General features: G+C 45.4%; 1 protein-coding gene across 2 annotated transcripts in view; it reads right to left on the reverse strand.

Annotated features, from left to right (window-relative positions):
* The window catches only part of LOC140478698 (sodium/hydrogen exchanger 9-like), a 480,261-nt gene that overhangs the window by 411,794 nt on the left and 41,089 nt on the right, over window positions 1-27,378 (reverse strand). The gene's annotated exons all lie outside the window — the stretch shown is intronic.

The raw sequence follows: 27,378 nt of genomic DNA on the forward strand, positions 1-27,378 counted from the left end.
GCAGATAGGTGTGAACCAATTCATTTCAATGGGAACATGACCTTCCCAGCAGCCCCTGGTCTCAGAAGGTTCCCTGTAATGTGTTTGGGCCATGGTAAACTGCAGGTAACTGAAACTGCTGAAAATGATTCTGCAGATACAGCAGTCAGCCTGTATTCAGTCGCTTTGCAGCTTCATGTATCTATTTTGCTTGTGTATGCGGTCTTTCCTAAAATAAACTCATGTTCTGTTGTTAAAGAACATCTGCAGCCTTGTATAAATCTAAGAGTGACTGGCATCATGTTGATGATTAAAGATAATTTAAACAAATGATCTATCAAGTCAGGTTTTCTTCTGAGATCAACGTATCTTGTATGATCATCATCCGGGATCATAACAACATGCAAGGGGAGGCAATAACTTAATGGCATAGTTGCTGGACTGTTAATCCAGAGACCCAGGGAATGTGCTGGTCTTGAACGCTGCCATGACAGAATTGGTGCAATCTGAATTCAATCAAAATCTGATGATAACCCTGAAACCATTGTTGATGGTTGGGAAAACCCGTCGTGTTCACCAATGTCCTTTCAGGAAGGAGACCTGCTGTCCTTAACAGGACCAGCAGACATGTGACTCCAGACCCACAGGAACAGACCTCTGGATATTGAATATTGGTCTCGACAGCAAAGCCCATATCCTGTGATTTTTGTTTTAACTTCAGTTCCTGGACCCTGACCTTCCATTCTAAACCATGGTTAATCACCTCCATTAAAACCATATTCCCACACACTCTCCATATCCCTTGGCATCACGAGTAATTAGCAATCTATCAATCTTCATCTCAAATTTACTTAATACCTATATTTCTACCAGCCCCTGGGTAGAGAAGGCTAATACTTCCCCATCCTCTGCCACCACAGTCTGTAAGAGTTTGCCTTGAGATTATTTTGCCTTGCTCGACAGTCAATCATTGTTGCTTTTAGAGTCAGAGAGTCATAGAGACGTACAGCATGGAAATAGACCCTTTGGACCACCCCGTCCATGCCGACCAGATACCCCAACCCAATCTAGTCCCACCCTCCAGCACCCGGCCCATATCCCTCCAAACCCTTCCTATTCATATACCCATCCAGATGCCTTTTAAATGTTGCAATTGTACCAGCCTCCACCACATCCTCTGGCAGCTCATTCCATACACGTACCACCCTCTGTGTGAAAACGTTTGCCCCTTAGGTCTCTTTTATATCTTTCCCCTTTCACCCTAAACCTATGCCCTGTAGTTCTGGGCTCCCCCACCCCAGGGAAAAGACATCTAGGTTTTAGACTCCTGTCCCATTGGCATTGCCATGTGTGCTGTGCATTGTGCCTGCACCCACAAAATGCCATCTTTTGACCAAGTATTCATAACACAAAGTGCTTTGTTTCGAACTTATGGCCCCAGAAATAGAACACATTGGTTGTTAACACTGTGTTCTGTGAAAACAAACAAACAAACCTAAATCATGGGGCACAGAGTGTGCCTGGTTTAATACAAAATGCAGGTTGAGCCGAAAATAATCTAAAGATCCTAAACATTGAAACACACTATGTCTCTGTATTCCAGTCTGTCCAAAACTCGGAGCCCAATAGCATGACAAGCATTTTCTGATTGTATGAATTATAATGCTATGACAGTGCAGTGTGAAGTTTTGACTTTAGGAGAAGGTCCCTTCACACGCAGACAGAGGTCAGCACAGAAGCGGGATTTTTCTCTGCACTGACTGAGCTTCAGACACACACTGCCCTCTTCAGTGGTGAAATAGTTAGAAAAAGCTTCCATTTACAGGAACAAACACTGTGTAAAATATCAGTGTGTCCAATCTCCAAGTCTGTCTGTGAATTGATCAGTTTCTAGGGGATACTGTTGGTCATTAGCAGACTACCCAACCGCATGTCCCTATGTCCTATTTTCCAACAATAACCCACTTCCTCCAACCTTTCTGTAAAAGTATTTTTTTGTTTGAAGTATTTTTATTGTGCACTTGACCGCTTTTGGAAAATTGTAATCACCGCCGTAGTTTCCAGAATGCTGAAAACTGGGTAGGGCAGAGCACTTTGACTCCAATCAAGAATGCTAAATTGCAATGTTTTGTTTGGAATGGAGTAGGTACTACAGTTTTATTGCACAACACATCCATTTCCTTTTGATTGTTAAGAATTTTTGAGCTAGGAATTAGCTCATCTCCTCTCCTGTTCATATCCCGATAGCCCATTTATTTTGGAAGAGCTCGGATACTGCAGGAATTGGAGGATTTGAGCAATAGGGAGAGGCTAAATAGGCTAGGGACGTTTTCCCTGGAGCATCGGAGGCTAAGGGGCAAGTTAGAAGTTTATAACATCATGAGGATCACAGATAGAGTGAATAGAAGAGTTTTTTCCTTGGAGTGGGGAAGCCCAAAACGAGAGGGAATAGGTTTAGGGTGAAAGGGGAAAGATATAAAAGAGACCTAAGGGGCAACGTTTTCACACAGAGGGTGGTGTGTGTATGGAATGAGCTGCCAGAGGGAGTAGTGGAGGCTGGTACAATTGCAACATTTGAAAGGCATCTGGATGGTTATATGAATAGGAAGGGTTTGGAGGGATATGGGCCAAGTGCTAGCAAATGGGACTAGATTAGTGTCGGATATTTGGTCAGCCTGGACAAGTTGGACCAAAGGGTCTGTTTCCGTGCTGTACAGCTCTATGACTTGAACCTCAAGTTTACCTGTGCCGATTTCCAATCCACAACCCCTTCACCACATCTTTTCAAACTCGCGAGCAGTTTCAGTCCTCAAGTTATTCACTCAATCCTTACGCGATTAGAATTCACTTTAACTGAAAACGTACCTGCTCCTGAGCTGCTCAGGCTCATAGGTCAATTCAGAAGGCTTTTTAAAAAAATAATGTTCTTGCTTTCTGTCATTGTTACATGTAAACCACATCTTAGTGGAATGGGATTCCTTAACCCGTGTCACTATTCCTTAACCAGCGTCACTATTTCTGCTACGACCAATTTATTCATGTAAAGCAACACTTTTAAACTGTGGGAGTTAACAGCAGATCTATGCGTTAACAGCAAATCTTCTGCACCTATTCTTGATTCTTCAACTGAAGATAGCTTGATGCTCTTGTCAAATTAATAACCCATCATTCCAGCTGATCTGAAGGGAATTGTCTCAATTTGGGTTAGAAATGCAGTAGCTCCACAACCTTACCATTTTTCTAATGACCCTTCACACAAGGAAGGCATCATTAGATCTAGAGAGTTACAGCTGCGTGACACTCACAGTAAGCCCGTTCAATTCCACAGTTACTAGAAAGTGCAAGCTGCTGCTAGAATCCTGCAGATTGAGTGATAAATTACTGAAGTGCTGGTCTTGTACTCAACACTGATGTGTACATTGAATCAACTGAGGCTTTACCTCTCCCAATCACTAACCCCCTCAATCCTCACTGAAGGACGTGAACTTCCTCCAGCCTCGCACCTTCCCTCCTTCCTTCGTCCGACTGTTGGCACCTTCAGTCATTTCGCCTTAAGCTATGAATTCCCTCTTTAAATCTCTCCACTTCTCTCATCATCAAAATGCTCCTTAAATTGCTTTTGCCAGCCTGGCCAAATGTTACTTGAATGATTGAAAATAAATTTCAATAAACCTTTGTATTTGTGACAATGCTGTCACTTCAAAAAGGTTACTTCATCCTTGGCTTTTTTTTTAAGCTAGGGGTTGTAAAGGCACGGGTGCTGAAGAGGCCTTTGGGTTGTCTTTTAAACATAGTTTAACAATGGCAGGGGAGTGGCCAGTTCTCCCGAGTCAGGATTTCTAGTTTGTTTCAGCCATTGCAGTTACCAGATGTGAGAGTCTGGGGGAGTTGTGAGCTTCAGTAAAGGATTCCTCTGACTTTCTCTGGGATCTCTCTCTGGATGTTGTTCCCTCTTGCCTGTAAGAATCCGGGTTAAAATTATCCTTTTTGCCAAGGGGTGAGTTATGGGATTTTACTGTATTATAGAGTCATAGAGATGTACAGCACGGAAACAGACCCTTCAGTCCAACCCATCCATGCCGACCAGATATCCCAACCCAATCTAGTCCCACCTGCCAGCACCCAGCCCATTTCCCTCCAAACCCTTCCTGTTCATATACCCATCCAAATGCCTTTTAAATGTTGCAATTGTGCCAGCCTCCACCACTTCCTCTGGCAGCTCATTCCATAAACGTACCACCCTCTGTGGAAAAAGTTGCCCCTTAGGTCTCTTTTATATCCTTCCCCCCTCACCCTATTGGAGCAGTTAGTTAGTTATAGCTTGTATTGGGTCGGTTAAGATTTCCGATAGTTAAGATTCTAAATTCCACTTCTGTTCATGTTTTAACTTTGGTGTTTACATAAATTGTTTTGCTTAAAGCAGAGTGTTTTGACCAGCTGCATCACACCTGGAATATCCACTCACATCTGCCTTTAAAATAAGAAAAAGTTAGAGTTTAGGCTACCACCTTAAAATATTTTGAGCGGGGTCTGGCCTGGTTCATAACAGACTGTTCCTGATTTTTGTCCAGTTATTCCTTTCAAGTGCCTTTCAATGTTTCATAATTTTCCAGGTGCAAGAGAAATGCACATTGTTGTCAATGGTGCAGCCAAAAGGGAGAGAAACACAGGGGCCCTTAGTAATGTAATGTTTACAATAATATACACCATGTGGAGGGGCCGGTGTTGGAGTGGGACTGGGGTGGACAAGTTAAAAATCACAACACCAGGTTTGGTCCAACAGGTTTATTTGGAAGCACTAGCTTTCGGAGCGCTGCTCCTTCATCGGGTAGCTAGAGGAGGAACAACGCTCTGAAAGCTCGTACTCTCAAATAAACCTGTTGGACAAAAACCTGGCACTGAGATTTTTAACATGTACAATAATTTAGATAATTCTGAAGAGGAGTCAGACTAGACTCAAAATTTTAAACTGGTTTCTCTCCACATGTGTTGATGAGTACTCTCTTGAACTTACTGCTTTGTTTCAATAATGTTATGCTGGAGGATCGACATACTGGGTCGGGTGGACGGCTGGCTTGTGATACAGTGTTGCACCAGCAGCATGGATTCAATTCCCAAGTTGGCTGGATTACCATGGAGCACTCTCCTTCTCAACCTCTCCCCTCAGCTGAGACATGGTGACCCTCAGGTTAAAGCACCACCAGTCACCTTCTCTAATGAGAGAGCAGCCTGCAGTCTGGTCGGCCTGTGTTGTCTTGACTGTTCCGAAGCACCAGCCCACGACATTGCACTGGGATCTTCAGACTGGCGTTAGGAAAATCAGGGGGTCCACCATTCCCTTAAAGGCCTGATTTCTCACATGTACTAAGGTTCAAGCCAAGCCAGAATTTCACCTCCGTTGGAAAAATTAATTGCATATTCACACCGTATTCCATAACCACTCTGAACAATAAGGCCTGATAATGCTTTGACATTAGTGACATGTGTCAGCAGCTTCTTAATCTCCAGAATACACTGGTACAATCATGCAGCAATCTGTTACTTAACGTGCACCAGAGTTCAATTTCTTTAAGAAGGGGTGACATTTGTCTTGTTTCATTTCTTCCTGCTGTCTCATGCTGTTATAGTTCTGGTGCACTATCACAAAGGAAGTACAGATGTGGAAGAACCGTTTTCATATGTTGCCACACAAACCACAGTATCGCTGTCAAAAATAGCTAACAAGCTTGTCAACTGTTAGGTGAGGTAGATTTATAGAAGAACATAAGAACCAGGAGCAGGAGTAGGCCGTCTGGTCCCTCGAGCCTGCTCCACCATCCAATAAGATCATGGCTGATCTTTTCATGGCCTCAGCTTCACTCACCTGCCCGCTCACCATAACCCTTAAAATCGAGGCAAAAGTGAGGACTGCAGATGCTGGAAACCAGAGTTGAGATCAGAGTGGTGCTGGAAAAGCACAGCAGGTCAGGCAGCATCTGAGGAGCAGAAGAATTGACGTTTCACCCTTAATCAGGACAGATGCTTGTAGGCCGGGGGGGGGGGGGGGGGGGGGGGGGGGGGGGAAGTGCTGAGAAATAAATGGGACAGGGTCTGGGGCTGAGGGGAGGGGGAAGGTACCTGAGAATGTGATAGGTAGATGGAGCTGAGAGGTCGGAGAGGAGGGTGGAGCGGATAGATGGCAAAGGCGATGGACAGGTCAGGAGGGTGGAGCCAAGTTGGAGGTTTGGGACTGGGATGATGTGGGATGGAGAGGAAATCAGGAAACTGTTGAAATCCACGTCGACCCAGTGTGGTTGCAGAGTCCCAAAGCAGAATATGAGGCATTAGTGACATGTGCAATCTTTGACACACTACAAGTGGCCCCCAACTCCAAATCACGAATGTAAATAGTGAATAATTGTGGTCCCACTGATCCCAGAGGTACACCAATAGTCACTACCAATCAGAATAGCACTCATTCATCCCCACTCTTTGCTTCCTGTTAGTCAATCAATCATCTATCTGTGCGAACACATTTCCCATAATGCCTTGCACCTTCATATTATGCTGTAACCTTTTGTGCTGCACCTTGTCGAATGCCTTTTGGAAGTCTAGATACACCACATCTACTGGGTGCCCATTGCCCAGTGTTTGTAATGTCTTCATAAAATTCCAATTGATTAGTTAAGCATGGCCTGCCTTTCACAAACTCGTGCTGCATCTGCTCCATCCTATTTCATCAATGTGGGATGCATTTCAGAGGGTTGGGACAGACCTGATGGGTCACATGACTTCTTTCTGCTCTGTGGGGATTCTGTGATACAATGAGCCAGGGTGCATCTGGAACTTGGTCTGAAACAGTGTCTAAAAACTCAGCTGAAACATTTGAGCAGTGTTTGGATATGCCCTTACATTATGCCCTAGCCTCCAGGACGATGGGCTCAGAGCTGGAAACTTGGGTTGGTGCACGCACATCTTGGTTGACCAGGATGATCATGCTGGGCCGAATGGCCCCTATACTGCCATACATGTCCATGAGATATCAGAAGAACTGACCACTTTTGTAACCAACACTTCACATATCTGATTCTAAACTCAAGAATAAACTCAGATCTCACAGCATCTGCCGAGAGAGAAACCAAACCGGTGTTTCAAGTACAGAATAATTCCTCTTCTTAACAATGCACGTCGGTTCCAAAAAGATCACTGACTCAAAACATTAACTCTGTTTTCTCTCCACATTTTCTAGGCGTACTGAGTTTCTCTAGCAATTTCTGATTTTGTTTCAGATCTTCAGCATCTGCCAGTCTATGTTTTAGCTTAAAATAAGATTTTCCTTGCAACTCATTTGGGTTTTTAAAAACATTCCTGACTCCTTTCCTTCCTTGGTATCTGTTTCCATTTCTGCATACAGGCTGGCCACCAATATTCCACAGACTCCCAATTACCTCAACCATACACCTTCACACTCTGGTTTCATGGTTGATACGGCCCTCAGTCGTGTCGCATCCATCTCCCACAGTTCAGGTCTCACCCCTCTATTCCCTCTTGCAACAATGACAGGGTCCCTTTGCCCTAACCTACCATCGGCACCAGCATCCATATCCAATGATCATCAGCTGCCATTTCCACCACCAAGTGAGATGCCATCACCAGACACATATACCCCCCACCCCCTTTCCTCTGTCAGACTTCGGCAGGGACCTTGCCCCTTCTGGGACACACCCTGGTCCATCCATGCTTAATTCCCCACACCCTCTTCCCCTGCAACAGTAGAAGGTGCAACACCTGCCCAACCTATTTCCTCCCTCCTCAATATACAAGACCCTTCCAGGTGAAGCAGCACTTTACCTGCGCTTCACTCACTCACGCAATCTCATCTACTGCAATCGCTACTCACAACATGGTCTCCTCTACACTCGAGACAAAGCATAGACTGGGTGACCGCTTCAAAGAACATCTGCTTTTCGCCTGAGAAAATGACCCTGAGCTTCCAGTTCCCTGCCACTTGAACACCCCATCCTGTTCCCTGGCTAACATCTGTCTCAAGCTTGATGCAGTGCTCCAGTGATGCTCAGTGCTAGCTGGAAGAACAGCACTTCATTTTCCACTTGGAGAGTCTACATACTTCTGGTGTCAATATCAAGGTCAATATGATTAGGGCCTGAGAACCTTCTCCCATGCCTTTACCCCCACACCTGCTTTTAAGCCAGGTTTGCTTTCCCTGGCTTAAAATGACCCATCCCTTCCCTTTGTTTGCGTAACGGCCCCTCCCTCCCTCCCTCCCTCTGGGCTCGGTCTTCATCTATCCTCTCATTCTTTTCCTCCAGGAAGTGGTGGAGGAGAGGGGAGGTAATCAGTTCCTGGACTTGGAACACGAACTCTGCTTTCCTTCCACAGACGCTGCCAGACCTGCTGAATTTCTCCAGTAATTCCCATTGTTGCATGGGGCTTATAATTTCTTGTCATGAAAAGTTGCACTCTGCCCCTTTAAGATAGAAATATTTGAACAGAGAACCTTGACTATTTGCTGAAATACAGCTAACAAACCAAAGGTTTCCAAATACAATCCATCATAACATTGTGCCAGAAGAAATAAAGAATATTTTCTTTTTAAGTCCGTCACCCATCACGCAGAACGAGCAGTCAGCGTATGCAGAGGAAAGTCTGCACTTTCACAAAGTGTTCTCTTGGTTGTTTCTGAGCAGTGCAATTCACAAACTCTCTTCACTTCCTCTTTGTTACTCAGCTGTAACTCATTGGCCCATGGTCTGTACAACACTCTATATAATTGTGGGTTTACTCGTGCCCACATGTCCTTGGAGAGAGAGCACACGGTGCCCACAAGTGCTCTCGATGCCTTTAGACTGAGAGGGGCCACCGTAGGAGATAAAGCTTTACCTCCCCATGCAAGTCCGTTTGAAATCAGCCCCTTCCTACTCACCCTCACTGCCAATGGCTTGCATGGTCCATTATACAATCTATCATAACATTGTGCCAAAAGAAACAAAGAATATTTTCTTTTTAAGTCAGTCACCCATCACACAGAACTTTGCATGTAACTATTCAACTGGCAACATTGGTGGCAGTTAGGGGTTTAAGAACAAAGAAAAATTGTCACGAATTTGGTGATGGGAGGAGAAAAAGGTCAAGTCGTGTGTAAGGGCACCGCTGGACAAATTAAAAGAAACAAAACTCTACGAGTTAAACAGGAAGCTAACACAGAGCAGCACGGGTGTTTCTCAGCGACTCACTGAAGACACAGACCAGAAAGAGATCACCTATTTTATCCACTCAGCTGAGTAGCAGAGAGGATACTAACAAGAGAATGACTTTAAAATTGATTTGTAGAGAGCCATCAGATAGAGAACTCGATGATTAGAACACTCCAGATGATAGCAAGAGCAACTGCCCCTGTTATGGAGTAAAAATGAACCTGAAATTACAAACCAGGAAATTGACAGGAGGTTGAAAGTCAGCATGCTCCAGGTCAGTGTGCAGCCAAGCGTGTGGGTGCAATTGTGTGGCTTTCTATTAAGTTAGCAGGAAATAAAACACTATTTGCAACCTCCCACAAATACCTTGCCCTGCTGTCAGCGAGATGGGTACTGAACAAATGGCATGTTCCTTGACTGACAGAGTATTACGTGGGGGAATCATTCCAGATCAGTACTGCCAGTGCTCCTTCAACAGTACAAACGTAAGGACATCAAGAATAGATCGAGAAGAGGCCACTTGGCCCATCAAATCCCCATCTTCCATCCGCAACGTACAATTTATTGTATAAAAACCTCACCTTGACTATATGTCTGAGGAGAAAATGATACATTGAGGCTTCCTTGTCACCACGAAAAGATTATGGCCTGGATGGTTTGGGAGAAAGCCATGCAGATTGATAATCAAGGTGATGCATGTATGGAATGAGCTGCCAGAGGGAATGGTGGAGGTAGGTACAATCACAATATTTTAAAAGGCATCCGGAAGGGTATATGAATAGGAAGGGTTTAGATAGACATGGGGGCCAAGTGGTGGCAAGTGGGACTAGATTAGGTTGAGAAACCTGGTCACCACAGACAAGTTGGACTTAAGGGTCAGTTTCTGTGCTGCGTATCTCTAAATGTAGATTCATCTCCAGCATAGAACCCCAACCTCCTAATTTCCACTGACAACCTGACCCTCTTGTACCTCCATCAAGCAACTGACAAATCTCTCCAATAATAAATCCTGAGGTTCAAATGGCAGCACAGAGGGCCAGTGCAATGAGTGCTGACTCTTAGAATTAGAATCCCATTTGGGCCAACAAGTCCACACCGACCCTCCAAAGAGTATCCCACCCAGACCCATTCCCCTACCCTATTACTCTACATGTCACCTGACTAATGTAACTAACCTACACATCCCTGAACACTATGGTCAATTTAGCCTGGCCAATCCACCCTAACCTGCACATCTTTGGATTGTGGAAGGAAACTGGAGCACGTGGAGGAAACCGATGCAGACATGGGGAGAACGTGCAAACTCCATACAGACAGAGTCACCAAAGGCTAGAATCGAACCCAGGTCCCTGACAATGAGGCAGCAGTGCTAACCACTGAGCCACCGTGCTGCTCCAACATTAATGCTCAGGAATAATATGGACCAATCCCATAAAATTATATCATCTTACAGAAGGAGGATGAGGCCATTCAACCTAACATGCTGACCTCCCAAAGAGACTCATTTAAAAAGTGTAACAAAAAAAAAAGTGTTAAGGTCTAGGTAACAGGATATTTACAATGAGCTCAATCTGATGTAGCAGACTCACCAGATTTTTCTTAAAAGGAAAGCATTCTTTGATAAATCTGTTAGTAGAATCAGCTAAGGATGAACTTATTCGAGTCAGTAAGGGGAAACCAGTGGATGTAGTAGCCTTGCATTTCAAGAAAGCATTCAATAAAGTGCCACACAAAAGGCTTTATGCAAGATAACCACTCATGGAAGGATAAATAGAAGGGCAGAAAATGGAGAGGTTTTGAATAAACAAAATTGGTGGGAATCCACAGGCATTAGTCTTTAGGAGTCAGCAGTTTACAATTAACAAGGACTTAAAGAGATAAAAAAAAATTTCAGTTGACCTGTTTGGATATGTTTTGACCTTCTGGCCTAGTGTCTCTGGCTCTTCACAGGAAAAGCCTCCGATCAATCCCGGAGATGGGACAGATGTGGATCGAGAGGATAATATACCCTTGTTTACTGATGATGTTAGTTGCAGGGAGTAAGCAAGCTGTGAGTGTAACGTATGGAAACAGCAAAGGGATCCAAGCCTGGTAAAGGGTAGGACAAAATAAAACTGATGGCAACTGCAAAATTATCCATTTTTGTCAGAAGAATTGGAAGTTCTTTCTAAAAGCACGTCAAACTATGCAGCAGGATTTGAAAATCCTTGTAGATCAAAAAGGTAACTTCTTGGAGTAGCAAGAAATGAAAAAGAAACTATTTGGAACGTTACTGAAAGGGGAATGGGGAATAGAGAGATATTGTTGTCATTACTTCATTTTGAGAGGTGGGGACAAAAATGGATACTTGATCATCATCCATGATGGATGCAGTTTTCAATATCACTGGTAGCACAGAGTTAAAAGGCATAAATTGTTCACACGTATTTACTTATTTTGTCTCTATAATGTTGAGAGAGAATTCATTTCTGCAAATTGTTGAGAAAATTGGTCAATATGGTCGAATAGACCATGGAACAGACTTGGCTGTCCTGATGCATCACAGAGTCAATTGTGTTTTGGAGCGTAGAGGCAATTTGAAAACTCAATTATTAACTTGTCATAGGATTTTAGCTTTACCTTAAACTAAATTGAATTTTGGTGGCAGGTACTGAAATGGAAAAGAAATACAAACATTTAAACTCAAGCTGACAACTGAATTAAGGAGGTAAGAATGTGGCAAAGTCAGTTGTTTTGGGGGGGGGGGGGGGTGGAGGCGGTGAACAAGGTGGGGGGTTTGGGGACCTGTGCCCAGTCAGGGAGACAGAATGAATGCCTAATGCTGCTAGACTGCTCACACTCCGAATGCCAGGGCATGGTCAATGTTCAGCAAAATACCAAGCAGTGTCTGTAGATAACACATGGCGCAACTCATCAATTCTTCTCAAATGCAGCCGGGTCTCTCTGTCTCCAAGAGAACTTGCACACATTGGAATGCAACTTCTGCCGGCAATCTGTGCCAACGTTCTGCAACTCTCCACAAGAGCTGCACAACTGAGGCATCAGGGAAGAGAGAGTGCTCACAGATCAAACAACAATTTGGTATACCTAACAATGGTGAATCAAAATACGGAAAGGTGAGGGGGGGCTTGGTGACATGGTGCAATAACAACCACCTCTCAACATTAACAAAACTAAAGAACTGAGCACTGTCTTCAGAAACAAAGCAAGAGAACACACCCCCATCTACATCAATGGAATGGAGGTTGAGAGGGTGGACAGTGGCAAGTTCCTTGGAGTGACGATAACCGAAAACCTGTCTTGAACTTCCCACATGAATGCAACAGTCATGGAGGCACAACAACACCTCTTGGTCCTCAGGCAGCTCGGGAAATTCAGTTATATCCATATGCACCACTGAAAGCATACTGTCCAGGTACATAACAGCCTGTTACAGCAACTGCTCTGCCCAGGAACATAAACTACAGAAGGTTGTATGCACAGCCCAAACCATCACAGGAGCCAACTTCCATCTTCTGCAGCTACACCGGCCCCACCCCCCACCAGATCGATGACTGTATCGGCGCTGCCTCGTGCTCCCACGAGGAGGTTGAACAGTTCATCCACTTTACCAACACTTTCCACCCCCACCTCAAATTTACCTGGACAGTCTCAGACTCCTTCCTCGACCCCTCCATTTCCATCTCGGGTGACCGAATCGACACCGACATTTACTATAAACCGACCGACTCCCACAGCTACCCAGACTACACCTCCTCCCACCCTGCCCCTTGTAAAAACGCCATCCCATATTCCCAATTCCTTCATCTCCGCCGCATCTGCTTCCAGGAGGACCAGTTCCAAAACCGTACCACCCAGATGGCCTCCTTCTTCAAGGACCGCAATTTCCCCCCAGACGTGGTTGATGATGGCCTCCACCGCATCTCTTCCACTTCCCACTCCTCCGCCCTTGAGCCCTGCCCCTCCAACCGCCACCAGGACAGAACCCCACTGGTCCTCACCTACCACCCCACCAACCGCCATCATTTCCGCCACCTCCAAACAGACCCCACCACCAGGGACATATTTCCCTCCCCTCCCCTATCAGCGTTCCGAAAAGACCACTCCCTCCGTGACTCCCTCGTCAGGTCCACACCCCCCACCAACCCAACCTCCACTCCTGGCACCTTCCCTTGCAACCGCAAGAAATGCAAACTTTGCGCCAACACCTCCCCCCTTAACTCCCTCCAAGGCCCCAAGGGACACTTCCATATCCACCACAAATTCACCTGCACCTCCACACACATCATCTATTGCATCCACTGCACCCGATGTGGCCTCCTCTATATTGGGGAAACAGGCCGCCTACTTGCGGAACGTTTCAGAGAACACCTATGGGACACCCGGATCAACCACCCCTCCCCCTCCCCCTCCCCCTCCCCACATGCAGGTCCTTGGACTCCTCCATCACCAGACCATAGCGACACGACGGTTGGAGGAAGAGCGCCTCATCTTCCGCCTGGGAACCTTCCAACCACAAGGGATGAACTCAGATTTCTCCAGTTTCCTCATTTCCCCTCCCCCCACCTTGTCTCAGTCAAATCCCTCGAACTCAGCACCGCCTTCCTAACCTGCAATCTTCTTCTTGACCTCTCCGACCCCCACCCCACTCCGGCCTATCACCCTCACCTTGACCTCCTTCCACCTATCGCATTCCCAATGCCCCTCCCGCAAGTCCCTCCTCCCTACCTTTTATCTTAGCCTGCTGGACACACTTTCCTCATTCCTGAAGAAGGGCTTATGCCCGAAACATCGATTCTCCTGTTCCTTGGATGCTGCCTGACCTGCTGCGCTTTTCCAGCAACACATTTTCAGCTCCCAGGTCAATGCCAACATCAAAGACCCACCGTGCCCTGGTAATGCTCTCCTGCAACCTCTCATCAGGCAGAAGATACAGAAGCTTGAACCTGCTGGTGCACATGTTCAGGAATAGCTTCTTCCCAGCTGTTATTAGACTGATGAATGAACTCCCTAACCTCAAATAATGCTGATCTTGCTAATGTTGACCTCTTTTATATACCCTGCGTGATGTAAACTATATACACCCCATTCACATCTTTTTGTTCTGTACATACTTGCTTACTATGATCGGCCTGTACTGCTCATAAACAAAGCTTTTCACTGTACTACAGTACACGTGACAATAAAATTAATCAAGATCGAGGGCCTTTGGTTACAAAGCCAAACAGAAGAGACCATATTTGTGTGAGCAGTCAAGGAAGGCCTCCCCGATTAGCCTCTGAAGGCATTGAAAGCAGATGGGCAGCACCTCAACACCAGCACTCCCCTCACACCACTGACCAACGTTGCGGTCCATCGACCCTCGTTGCTTCCTGCCCACCACAGCACCCACCCCTCACACACTTCAGGGCACCAAACCTGCACCACTCACCCAGAACAACTGGGACAGATGTGCAGTCAGATACTTTGCCTCATTGTTGTCCGCGCACACCCCCACACCAACCCACCCTGCATTCCTGGCACCTTCCCTTGTCACTGCAAGTGTAAGACCTGCACCCATACCTCCTCTCCCCCCCCCCCGACCTCTGTCCAAGGCCCCCTAAGAATCCTTCCACATCCTGCAAAGGTTTTCCTGTGCATCCAAGTGCCTCCTCCACCGCCAAATCCAAACCATTCACTGACTGCAGGAAGAACGCCTCATCATCTACCTTGGGATCCTCTAACCATACAGCATCAAAGTTGATTTTCACCTGTTTCCCCATCTCCGCCCAACCACCCCCCCCCCAACAACCCCCAAGATTCAACCTTCCAATTTGGCACTGCCCTCTTGAACAGTCCCTCATGTCCATTTTCCTTCCCACCTATCTGCTCCACCCTCCCCTCTGACCGATCACCATCAACACCCCCTTAACCTGCACCTACCTATCACCTTCCCAGCTACCTCACCCCCATCCTATTTGTCTCCCAGCTCTATCCCCTTCATCCCCCACCGCCCCTACACCCTTGATGAAGAACCTATGCCCGAAACATCGATCCTCCTGTTCCTCAGATGCTGCCTGACCTGTGCTTTTCCAGCACCACACTCTTCGACGTTGATGCTGCTGGTCGTGTACATGCCCCTGCTATGTTAGTGACTCTCCATTTGCCAGGGTCAAAGGTTTGTCCTGCACGCGTTGACGGAGAGACCAGATACCGATTCGTATCTTCACAAACATGGTCTAGCCAAACTGTCACCTCACCCTGCACTTGTGACCTGTTTCCATAGTAACCAAGACTGTCAGGCAAGCAGTGTTAAGTCTGGAAGAGCCCCACCGATACAGCTATTTATTGTTGCTTTTCATCAGTTAACTTGGAAAGCTTTGACCTTGATCTTTCTTCCCAAGGATACAACATTTGGTGCAACGTTGTTCTTGCAACGAGCACAGTGCTGAGGAAATTCTTTTTAGATTCTAAACTGTTTGGATGGGCTCCAACAAACTCTCATCACCCTTTGTGTATTTCCAGTTAATGGCAGCAGCTTTGAAGTGATCCATTATGAACTTGGCATTGCTGAACGCATTAAAGCCACCTGAACACAACACATTTCTCGAGGGGCTTTTTGGAATGTAGAAAACGCAACACGACTCTAACTGGAAGGCAGACGGGCAGATTCTGATGCTAAGCAGCTCACCACCTGAAAATGCAGACCAGTCACAACATTGACAGGAAGTGCTGCAAGTAATTTTGTTCTCGGTCCTGCATCTGATGCGAACAGAACAGATTAAAGCCATTCATGTTCCTGCAGCAGGTTCAGAAGCGTCAGCCGCAGTGCAAAAAGTTCATTCTCAGCACAGAATCTCCTCTTGCCCGTTTAAATGCTGCTATTTCAGCAAGTTCTTGAAACTTGCTGTTTATTTTGGAAAGTACTCAGTTTTTTTTAAAAAGCTAAACCACCACGGCTTGATTATGTGGACCTCAGCAAAACCAGGAAGCAGGGAGAAATTATTATCCGGGAGGAAGGAAATCCTGGGAGGATAAGGCAAGCTTTCCAGGGAAAAGGGGCAGCTGGCAGAGATGTGGAGCCAAGGTTGAAGTTAGTCAGCAGCATTAAGTACTTGTCAGATATGCTGCTAAGAGAGGAAATAACATTAATCTTAAATGCTGGAAACCTGATTTACAGAAAGCTGACATATTTTGGAACGATTTGAGTCATAAGTTAGAAAGCTGAAAACAACAAACAATAAGTCGAGGAGTTTTCACTCAGAATATGATCCGGATCGATCACATCCTCAAAGCCTTCGAAACTGAACTGGTTATGTTACAAATCAAATTTTTGCAACCATTACCATATCAACTCTCGTGGAAGCCTAGGACAGATTAAAACTCTGAAAACTAAACCTTTATTGCAAAACTAAGGAGCTGACTTTCACAAGTAAACTTTTTGCAGGGGTTTAAAATGGTGAATCGGTGGAACTCATTGCTGCAGACAGCTGTGGAGGCCAGGTCATGAGCTGTATTTAAGAGAGAGATAGATAGGCTCTTAATTAGTAACTGGTAGAACTGCTGTGCTCTTCCAGCACTACTAATCCAGAATCTGGTTTCCAGCATCTGCAGTCATTACAGTCTTGATTAGTAAGGGGGTCAAAGGTTACAGGGAGAAGGCAGGAAAATGGGGTTCAGTAGCCTGTCAGCCAAGATCAAATGGCAGAACAGACTGAATGGGTCGAATGGCCTAATTGTGCTCCCATAGCTTATGGCTTTTCTTTAAATCCACCCTCTCCCTCATTCGTTCATGGAATGCCCTGCCAGTAGCAGTAGTGGACTCCCCCTCTTTATGGGTATTTAAGCGGGCATTGGATAGGTATATGGAGGATAGTGGGTTAGTGTAGGTTAGGTGGGCTTTGATCGGCGCAACATCGAGGGCTGAAGGGCCTGTACTGCGCTGTATTCTTCTATGTTCTATGTTCTATCACAGCTGCCAGGTCAGAGACTGATCGCTCCAACCCTGCTCCCAAACTAACTCAATTTTACTAATTGCTTTGTTCGTTATTAAGGAGTCACTAACAAGACCAATATCAATATCCGTGCACTAGTTAAATCTATCAAAGCCAGAGTCACACAATACCAGGTTACAGTCCAACAGATTTTTGTGAAATCACAGGCCCATGCGCTTCCTTCCACATCACCTGACCAAGGGGCAGCGGTCCGAAAGCTTGAGATTTCAAACAAACCTTTTGGACTGTAACCCCGTGTCACATGACTCGAGTTTGTCCACTCCAGTCCAACACCAGCTCCCACGCAGCATAAATTTATCAGACTCAGAAATAAAAGCAATGAAGCTTTTCCCCATTTTAACTAAAAATAAGCTTAACAGTAGAACAAGACAATATTAAAATGCATTGAAATAACACCCTTGTCCTTGGTTTTCAAAATAAATAATTCATCCCAAGCTGCTTCATGAGTGACATTATCAGTGGGATCAACAGGATTTCAATTAGCATTGACTCCACAAAGACTCTGTCATCAAATGCGTTGGCGATCCCACATTTCTTGAATAACTTGATGACAATCTCAGTTCTAGTTTCCTCCCAAGCCTAATTAACACAGTCACACACAACAGCTAATAATACCATCATCCAATACTTGCACTGTTGCCCAGGCTACCCTCAAAGGGCTCCGACAGGGAGACATTCGATCATTAGACAAGCCAGGTAAGATGCCTGACAATCACTGCAGCATTTTGCCATCTCATCTCAGTAACATAAAGCTCAGTAGCAACATTTTGACAAGAACGTTCCCAGGGATGAAGGGCTTGTCACATGAAGAATGGTTGAGGACTCTGGGTCTGCACTTGATGGAGTTTCGAATTACAAGGGGGATCTGATTGAAACTTGCAGAATACTGAGAGGCCTGGATAGAATGGACATGGAGAAGATGTTTCCACCAGTAGGAGAGACTAGGACCCGAGGGCACAGCCTCAGAGTGAAGGGACAATCCTTTAGAATGGAGAGGAGGAGAAATTTCTTCAGCCTGAAGGCTGAAGAACTCATTGTCACAGAAGGCTGAGGCCAAGTCACTACTGCATGAAGACAGAGGTAAATAGGTTCTTGAGTAGTAAGGGGATCAAAAGTTACTGGGAGAAGGCAGGAGAACGGGGTTGAGAAACATAATCAGCCATGATCAAGTGACAGAGCGGATTCGATGGGCTGAATGGCCCAACTCTGCCCTATATCGTTGGTAAGGGGTGACCTGCTCCAAATGAGAAACCCTTTTCTCTTTTAGTAATCAGAGCAGGTTTGAGGGGGATGAATGGACTACTCCTGTTCCTGTGTTGGCTAGATTTACAAAGCCATATTTTCATGGCACTTTGATCCTGCAAGCTTGCTCCTTTTGAGGAACATCATTTTCGGAGGGTTTTGCTCAAGTGGTACTTTAAGCATTGGACTGTTGGCCATTAACAACAGCAGAACCATAAATCCACACTGCCATGGCCTGTAGACCTCTGGAAGAAGTCAGCGTAGGACCCAGAAATGTGCAAATCACACTGCCTCCTTACAACATTAGAAACCTCTAAAAATCTCTCAGGATTGGACAGGAAAGAAGGATGTTCCCAATGACCAGCGAGTCCAGAACCGGGGGGGGGGGGGGGTCACAGTTTAAGGATACAGGGTTGGCCATTTTGGACTGAAATGAGGAGAAATGTCTTCACTCAGAGTGGGGAGCCCATGGAATTCCTTGCCACAGAAAATGGTTGAGGAAACGCTGAACATTCTCAAGGAGGAGGGAAATGTAGATTTTAGGGCTAAAGGGTGTGGGGAGAAAGCAGGAACAGGGGACTGCGTTGGACAATCAGCCATGATCATATCAAGTGGCAGAGGAGACTCAAAAAGGGCAAAATGGCCACCTTTTGCTTCTATTTTGTGTTTTTAACACATTTTTCTCTGGTGTTGGCTCACAAACGAACAGATGTAACATTTAATTTTGAAATTTGGCGAAATCCAGTATCACAAGTCAGCTCTTAGAAAATGAGAGCTTATGAGGTGGGACATTTGTGGAAGTGAATTCACAGGAACTGCAGCAATAATCTTTGCAGCAATCATTTGGTGAAGATGATATTAATGAGGTGAACACTGACAGATTCTTGTCAGCTCCAAGCCAAAATAAAAACACTTTTGATCATGGGTTAATACCAAATCCAATTCCACAACTGAGGAAGACAGATTTAAATAATGTCAAGGGATGGGAACTAAAATTCTGTGCTGAGACTGCAATGACAGTGCTCAATATTGTCCATTCTCCACCTTTGTGTCATTAAAAACCCACAAGGTTTGCAAAATGTAGTCAAGAGTTTGATCGTTGTCAGGTAACAAGTGTTTTTTTTAAGAAGCATCATTCTGTGGGCCTTGAAGCAAGAGTCACTGTGGGAGTGTTACCCTTTGGATTCCAAAGAGAGAAGTTCTGAAAGCAAAGACAAAGACAACATTGTCGTAAGTCACACGATACCAGGTTATAGTCCAAAAGGTGCTCTGAAAGCTTGCAGTTACTAATAAACCTGTTGGACTATAACCTGGTTATCATGTGACTTCTGACTTTGTCCACCCCAATCCAACACATGCACCTCCACATCAAAGACGACATTGTTCACAAAAGGATGAGTGAGCCATTAAAGGCCCTCTTGTACTCAAAAACAGCATTGGTTTCATGACGCACTGGGTTCTACTTAATTGAGTTGTTGTGAGGACAGGCAGAAATCTTCCCCTTCTGCGTTACACTTTCAAACCTTGGAGCCAAGTTATGATACAATGGCCTGGAGCTTCCAATTGCAGGAGTAACAAACCTCAAGGATAAAAATCACAACACAGGTTATAGTCCAACAGATATATTTGGAAGCACTAGCTTTCGGAGTGCTGCACTTTCATCAGTTAGTCTCCACAACCACCTGATGAAGGAGCGGTGCTCAGAAAGCTCGTGCTTCCAAATAAACCTGTTGGACTGTAACCTGGTGTGAGATTTTTAACTTTGTACACCCCAATCCAACACCGGTATCTCCAAATCAAAACCTCAAGGAGCTGGTGCGATTCAAGACCTGGGATTACCAGGATTCCAGAATTGTTACTGTTCCTACCCAGCAAAGTATTCCTTCAAATATCCAAGGGGTGGCTTCTTTGTCGAATTCCGGAGAGAATTCATGCCATTGGTGGTTAGGCTTGCGAATGAGGATCTATATATTTTGGGACTTAATCTAAAACAATGTTAAGGGTGACTTAATTCTGGTCTCTTCTTCAGAGCAAAATAGCTCAAAGTAGCTAACTTCGGACTGTTCACCCAAAAGCTGCACTTGCTTTTAAAATCATGGATTCACTTTGTGCTGTTCTGAACAGACACAAAGATTGTTCCTGACGGTGCTCACGACAACCCCCCCCCCCCCCCCCAACTCCAAGACACTGCCCCCACCTAAAACATTGCTCCCAACCCACAACAATGATTACCCACTCACCACCCCAATCACCCATTCAGACTGCCACCCAGAATGCCAGGCCCCTCGGTGTGGTCGGTGATGGAGCATGGTTGGAGAGGCATCAGGGCACTGGTGACAATGCTGGGTGTTAGGTTGGATGCAGCGGGGTTTGGGTCAGGACAGCAGGGTGGGAAGACAGACAACAAGGTTTGTTTGAAAACAGATGAAATGAGAAGAAGTCAGGCATCAGCAGTCAGAGCAGAAAAGAGATTTCACTTTGCCACTCAGAAACCAACCCTCCCCCATTCCCCATCACAACAGCGGTCCCCTTGACCCACCAAACCTACCTGGGCACTGGATCAGAGCTGGAAGTGGGACAGGGAAAGTCCCAAGGACCCAGTGTGAAAAGATCAAATTCCAGTCTAAAGCAGCTCCACTTTTAACAAGGAGATCTTGTCTATTACCCATCTCTCAGATCGGGGTTCTTGTTGCTTAATTGTTGGGTGGACCCAGTCAGTGATTCACCATGTGGACTGAATCCCATTCCACCCCCTAACCCTCACAGCTCGAGGTTGACCAAGCTGAAACTCGATGCCTTCAAACACTGAATCTCTGATCTCTCAGGTTTTAATTTTGAGAGAAAGTATGTGCCAAACCCTAAGTGAGTATCATCAGGAATGTCTTGCAATTTGTGATATAGTTGGTCTTAGAGCTTTCTGGGGAAGAAACCGTGCAGGACATGGGCAAGTACGTTATGTATCAAGAGGATGAGACAAGGAGATCACGACTGGTTGGCAACATGGAGGAGTGACAGTTTGAGGCACATAAATGTCCTCAGGTCAGTCTCAATGATGCTGATTACAACTTCCCAGTATCAAGGTTTACTGGTTCAACATTTTAGAACAGACACCGACTGGAAGGTGGGTGATGGCGTGGATAGAAGCGAGAGAGATACGACCCACAAACACTTGATGATATTGACTCATTGGGATTCGGTTTCCCAAAGAAACACCATTTCCTTGATGCTAACCAAATTAGTCCCCATTATTCTAGAAATGCAGGAAGATACAAGTAAAACTAAATCATAATTTCATACAGTAAAATGTGTTAAGTTAATGCTGTGCATAATCTTGCAATGCAAAGTACGTGGTTCGATCATTACCCCAGAGACACATGGCACTGATATTTCTTTGAATTTGACCATTCATTCAAGTGAATGCTCTTCGATAGGAAGAATAGAGGTACAGACTATTTTCTAAATGGAGAAAAGCTTCAAAAATCTGAAACACAATGAGATTTAGGAATCCTAGTTGAGGATTTTTTTTAAGGTAAATATGCAGATTAGAAAGACAAATGCAATGTCAGCATTCACTTTGAGTGGGCTGGAATACAAGAGCAGGATATTTTGCTGAGGCTGTGTAAGGTACTTATCACACCACAATCACATCATGTTTATGCAGTGCCTGCAAACGCTTTCGACTCGTTTAATGAGAGAAATGTCTCAAACAGTTGGCAGAGATGCCACCAACAAAACATCCTAAAACGTTGGCTTCCCAATGATCCAGTGAGGGGCTCGAGACTAGACAAACCAGGAAAATCATCAGGCCAGGCAGCATCTGAGCAGGGAAAAAAAAAATCAACGTTCCCTGATGAAGGGCTCCTGTCCGAAACGTCGATTTTCCCGCTCCTCGGATGCTGCCTGACCTGCTGTACTTTTCCAGCACCACTCTAATCTAGACTCTGATCTCCAGCATCTGCACTCCTCACTTAACGCCCAGGAAAATCATCATCATTCTCGTTCACGCAGACTGGCTCCCACTACTTCACTCTTTCACTAAAAATGAAGTCTAATACTTCAGAGGTAAGAAGGTTGTTAATAACACTGGGTAAAAACAATGACTGCAGATGCTGGAAACCAGATTCTGGATTAGTGGTGCTGGAAGAGCACAGCAGTTCAGGCAGCATCCAAGGAGCTTCGAAATCGATGTTTTGGGCAAAAGCCCTTCCAAACCATGAATAGGTGTTTCAAAGTTGGACTCCAACTGTGAGACCAAGATTTCAGGAGAGCAAAGAAAATTAAAAACAGAGGGATGAAAACATCTCTTTCATGTTCACAGAGTTCCCTTTTGCCACTGATGAGCAAATAATTGGCCCAGAGAAAATAAATCCATAACTGAATTGTCAATTGGGGGAAAGTAACAGAAAGAAACATCAGTTAACAGGGCTGTCAAGAAAAGTAACTTCTGAACTTGCTTTCAGCTCCAGAATATGAATATTGAATTTATGTAAAGTTGCCTCTTAAGAAACAGACTGTTTCCAAGAGAAAAATATCAAATGCAAAATGAGTAGAGATATCAAGGAGACACTTTTGATGCAGAAACCAAAATATGTACAACACTGGCTCAAGATATATCAAAATTACCAGCCAAAAAAAAAAACACCATCTCTATTTCAACCACAACTTTTCAACCTTCATGGTGACTCACTGGTTAGCGCTGCTGTCTCACAGCGCCAGGGTGGTGACTCACTGGTTAGCGCTGCTGTCTCACAGCACCAGGGTGGTGACTCACTGGTTAGCACTGCTGTCTCACAGCGCCAAGGTGGTGACTCACTGGTTAGCACTGCTGTCTCACAGCGCCAGGGTGGTGACTCACTGGTTAGCGCTGCTATCTCACAGCGCCAGGGTGGTGACTCACTGGTTAGCGCTGCTATCTCACAGCGCCAGGGTGGTGACTCACTGGTTAGCACTGCTGTCTCACAGCGCCAGGGTGGTGACTCACTGGTTAGCACTGCTGTCTCACAGCGCCAGGGTGGTGACTCACTGGTTAGCGCTGCTGTCTCACAGCGCCAGGGTGGTGACTCACTGGTTAGCACTGCTGTCTCAGCGCCAGGGTGGTGACTCACTGGTTAGCGCTGCTGTCTCACAGCGCCAGGGTGGTGGGTATGACTCCAGCCTCGGGTGACTTTCTGAGTGGAGTTTGCACGTTCTCAGTGTCTGCGTGGGTTTCCTCCCACAGTCCAAAGATGTGCAGGTTACGGTAGATTGGCCATGCTAAATTGCTACACATCGGAGAGACACAACGCCAACGTGTAGATCATTTTAGATAACATCTCTGGGATACGCACACCAACCTGCCCCTTGGCTGAACACTTCAACTCCCCCTCCACCAAGGACATGCAGGTCCTGGGCCTCCTCCATCACCAAACCCTAACCACCCAATGCCTGCAGGAATAACACCTCATCTTCCACCTTGAGAACCTGCAACCCCAAAGGATTAATGTGGATTTCATCAGTTTCCTCATTTCTCTTCCCCTTCCCCGCACATTATCCCAGTCCAAAGCCTCCAACTTGACACTGTCCTCTTGAGCTGTTCACCATCTTTCCCATCTACCTGCTCCACCTTCCTCTCTGACCAATCACCTTCTCCCATCCCCTTCATCTACTGACTGCATTCTCAGCTACCTTCCCTCAGCCCCACCCCTCTCCCATTTATCTCTCAACTCCCCCAGCCTACAAGTCTCATTCCTGATGAAGGGCTTTTGCCCAAAACGTCAATTCTCCTGCTCCTTGGATGTTGCCTGACCTATTGCGCTTTTCCAGCATCACACTCTCGATTCTGATCTCCAGCATCTGCAGTCCCTACTTTCCCCATGCTAAATTGCCCATTGTGTTCAGAGATGTGTAGGCTAGGTGCATTAGTCAGGGGAAATGTGAAGTAATAGGGTAGGGGAATGCGTCTGGGCGGGGTCCTCTTCAGAGGGTTGGTGTGGACTTGTTGGGCCAAATGGCCTGTTTCCACATTGTAGGGATTCTACGATTCTTCAACAACCCAATTAAAATTGGATGTTACTCCCCGATAGTTGTGTTTGAACACCAAGAGTCAATTCACTTATGGCAGGTAGAAAGAAAGAAAAATGTTGCAACTGTTGAAAATCTAAAAACAAGTTTAAAAGCCTGGAAACCGATTGCTCCATTGACATCTGAGAAAGGAGAAAATGATGCACTTGAACTCTGACAAGGAACCTTGATGTGAATCATTGAGCTGTCTGTTCCCTTATCGGATACCAGTGAATTGCAATGTATTTTCAGATTTCTGTAACCAAGTAGCTTTTTTTCAATCATATGCCATCAAAATGACAATTACTAGCATTACCATTTAGTTCCCAGGATGTTAATTCCCACTGGGACACTAAGGCATTGACCAGAATAGGATTATAACTGCCACTCATTCTCCAAATCTTCTGTAGGTTCTGCAGGGAAATCCACACTGCTGCACTCACTGAAGATAAAACTCAAACTGCTACCCAGGGAATAGATTAATTGGCTTGGCCTGATTTTCTGAAGATTTGCTAATTAGAAAGTCAAATTGAGATTTTGTTTCGTACAAGAGACCAGGAATTTCCTTCAGATCAATTCGCAGGAGAGAAGCAAAAACAAAAAATGAGACCTACACGGCTCAGTGAACATGGACAGGGTCAGTTGGGAGTCCAGCAAACATAGGAGCAGAATTAGGCTATTCGGCCCATTGAGAATGCTTCATGATTCCATCATGGCTGACCATGTAACCATCATTGTCCCACCTTCTCCCCATGACCTTTATCCCCTTACCGACCAAGAACTTATCAGTTTCTGAAACAGACTTCATGACTAGGCCTCCAAAGCCCTCTACAGTAACGAGTTCCATAGATTCACCATCCTCTGAAGAAATTCCTCCTTATCCCCATTCTAAAGGGTGGTCCCTTCACCCCGAGGCTGTGCCCTCAGATCCTAATGTCTCCTACTGGTGGAAACATCTTCTCTATATCCACTCTAACCAGACCTCTCAGTATTCTCTAAGTTTCAATCAGATCACTCCCGTCATCCTTCTAGATTACATCAAGTATTCAACTGGCATTCAGCATTCCTGTAAACCTCCTCTGGACCCACTCGAATGCCAACACATCCTTCCTTTGATATGGAGCCCAACACTCTTCACAACATTCCAGAAGTGGTCTGATCAGAGCCTTATACAGTCTCAGCAACACATTCCTTCTCTTTTGAAATGAAAGCTAACATTGCTTTTGCCTTCCTAACTACCAATGCACTTGCACGTTAACCTGAAGGAGGTCCTGAACCGGGACTCAAAGTCTCTTTGTGCCTCAGTTTTCCAAAACCTCACCCTATTTAGAAATTAATCTACAGGTCTATTCTACCTACCAAAGTGCATAGCCTCACATTTGCTCACATTGTATTCATCTGCCACTTTTTTGCCCATATCCCCAGCCTGTCAAAGTCCTTCAGCAGCCTCCCCTCTTCCTCAACCCATCCCTCCATAATCTATCATCTGAAAACTTAGCAACAACGCTCTCAGTTCCTTTGTCCAGATCATTAATGCAGAATGTGAAGAGTTGTGATCCCAACATTGACCCCTTTGGAATTTCACTGGTCACCAGCTGCCATCCTGAAAAATCCCTTTATCCCTACTCTCTGCCTTCTCCCAGTCAGATAATCCTCTGTCCATGTGAATATCTTGCCCCTAACACCATGGGCTCTTACCTTATTTAGCAACTTCCTGTGTGGCACCTTGTCAAATGACCTCTTGAAATCCAAATAGATCACAGCCTCTGACTCTCTTGTCTACCTTGCTCATAAATCGGATTAATTATTGAGGAACTTATCAGACCTGACTTCCCCTTGAGGAAGCTGTGCTGACGCAGCCCTAATTCATCATGCACTTCTAAGTACTCCACAGTGTCATCCTTCATAACAGACTAAAATCTGACCAACGGACAAGGTCAGACTAACCAGCCTATAGTTTCCCATTTTTTGCCTCCCTCCCTCCCTAAACTGGTTTGTGAAACACCCCTTTTTCCCAACCTCTGGGACCCTTTCTGACTCCAGTGATTCCCGCAGCATCACCACCAAAGCTTCTACAATCTCCTCAGCTATCTCCTTCAGAACTCTGGGGGTGGTCCATCCGATCCAAGAGATTTCTTCACCTTCAGGCCTTTCAGCTTCCCCAGTGCCTTCTCACTGCACTCGCCTCTGCCCCCTGACTCTCTTGAAGTTCTGGCATGGTATTAGTGTCTTCCATTGTGCAGACTGATGCAAAATACTTATTCAGTTCCCCTGCCATTTCTTCATTCCCCTTTACTACTTGTCAGCTTCATTTTCCAAGGACATAATGTCCACTCCTGCCTCCTTCATCTTTCAGACATCTGGAAACTCTTGCAATCTTCTTTTATGTTACTAAGTAGTCAACCCTCATATTTCATCTTCTCCCCCATTATTGCTTTTTTAGTTATGCTATGCAGGTTATTAAAAGGTTTCACAATCCTCTAGCTTCCCACTAATCTATCACCACATTGTATGTTTTTTGCTTTGTTTTTATGCTTGTTCCTGAATTCTCCTGGCAGCTCTGGGTGCCCATGTGATTTACTGGTCATGGGACCAGCTCCAAGCCCAGGTGCAGTTTCACTCACTGACAAAACAGAGGCAGCTTGTCAGATGTAAATTCTCCGTCAAAGAACCAGAGGTGACTTAAGTAACTCCAGAGAGGCTGGTATCCAGTCACCAAGTCACCCTTTATTTACACATGTACTGTATATGACACTGACCCCAACGCACTCAGAGCAGGCTCCTAGAGTAACCAGAATCCCTGACAAATCTTCTCAAAAATCACGAACTCCTGGTTATATCCATCAGCCAGAGCTGCCTGATTGGGGGCTGGATGCCTGGTCCAATCAGAGAACTCCTATTCTGGAGGTCCAGTGGCCAACCTCATTACA

The sequence above is a fragment of the Chiloscyllium punctatum genome, chromosome 6 (assembly GCF_047496795.1).
Source record: "Chiloscyllium punctatum isolate Juve2018m chromosome 6, sChiPun1.3, whole genome shotgun sequence".
NCBI lineage: Eukaryota > Metazoa > Chordata > Chondrichthyes > Orectolobiformes > Hemiscylliidae > Chiloscyllium > Chiloscyllium punctatum.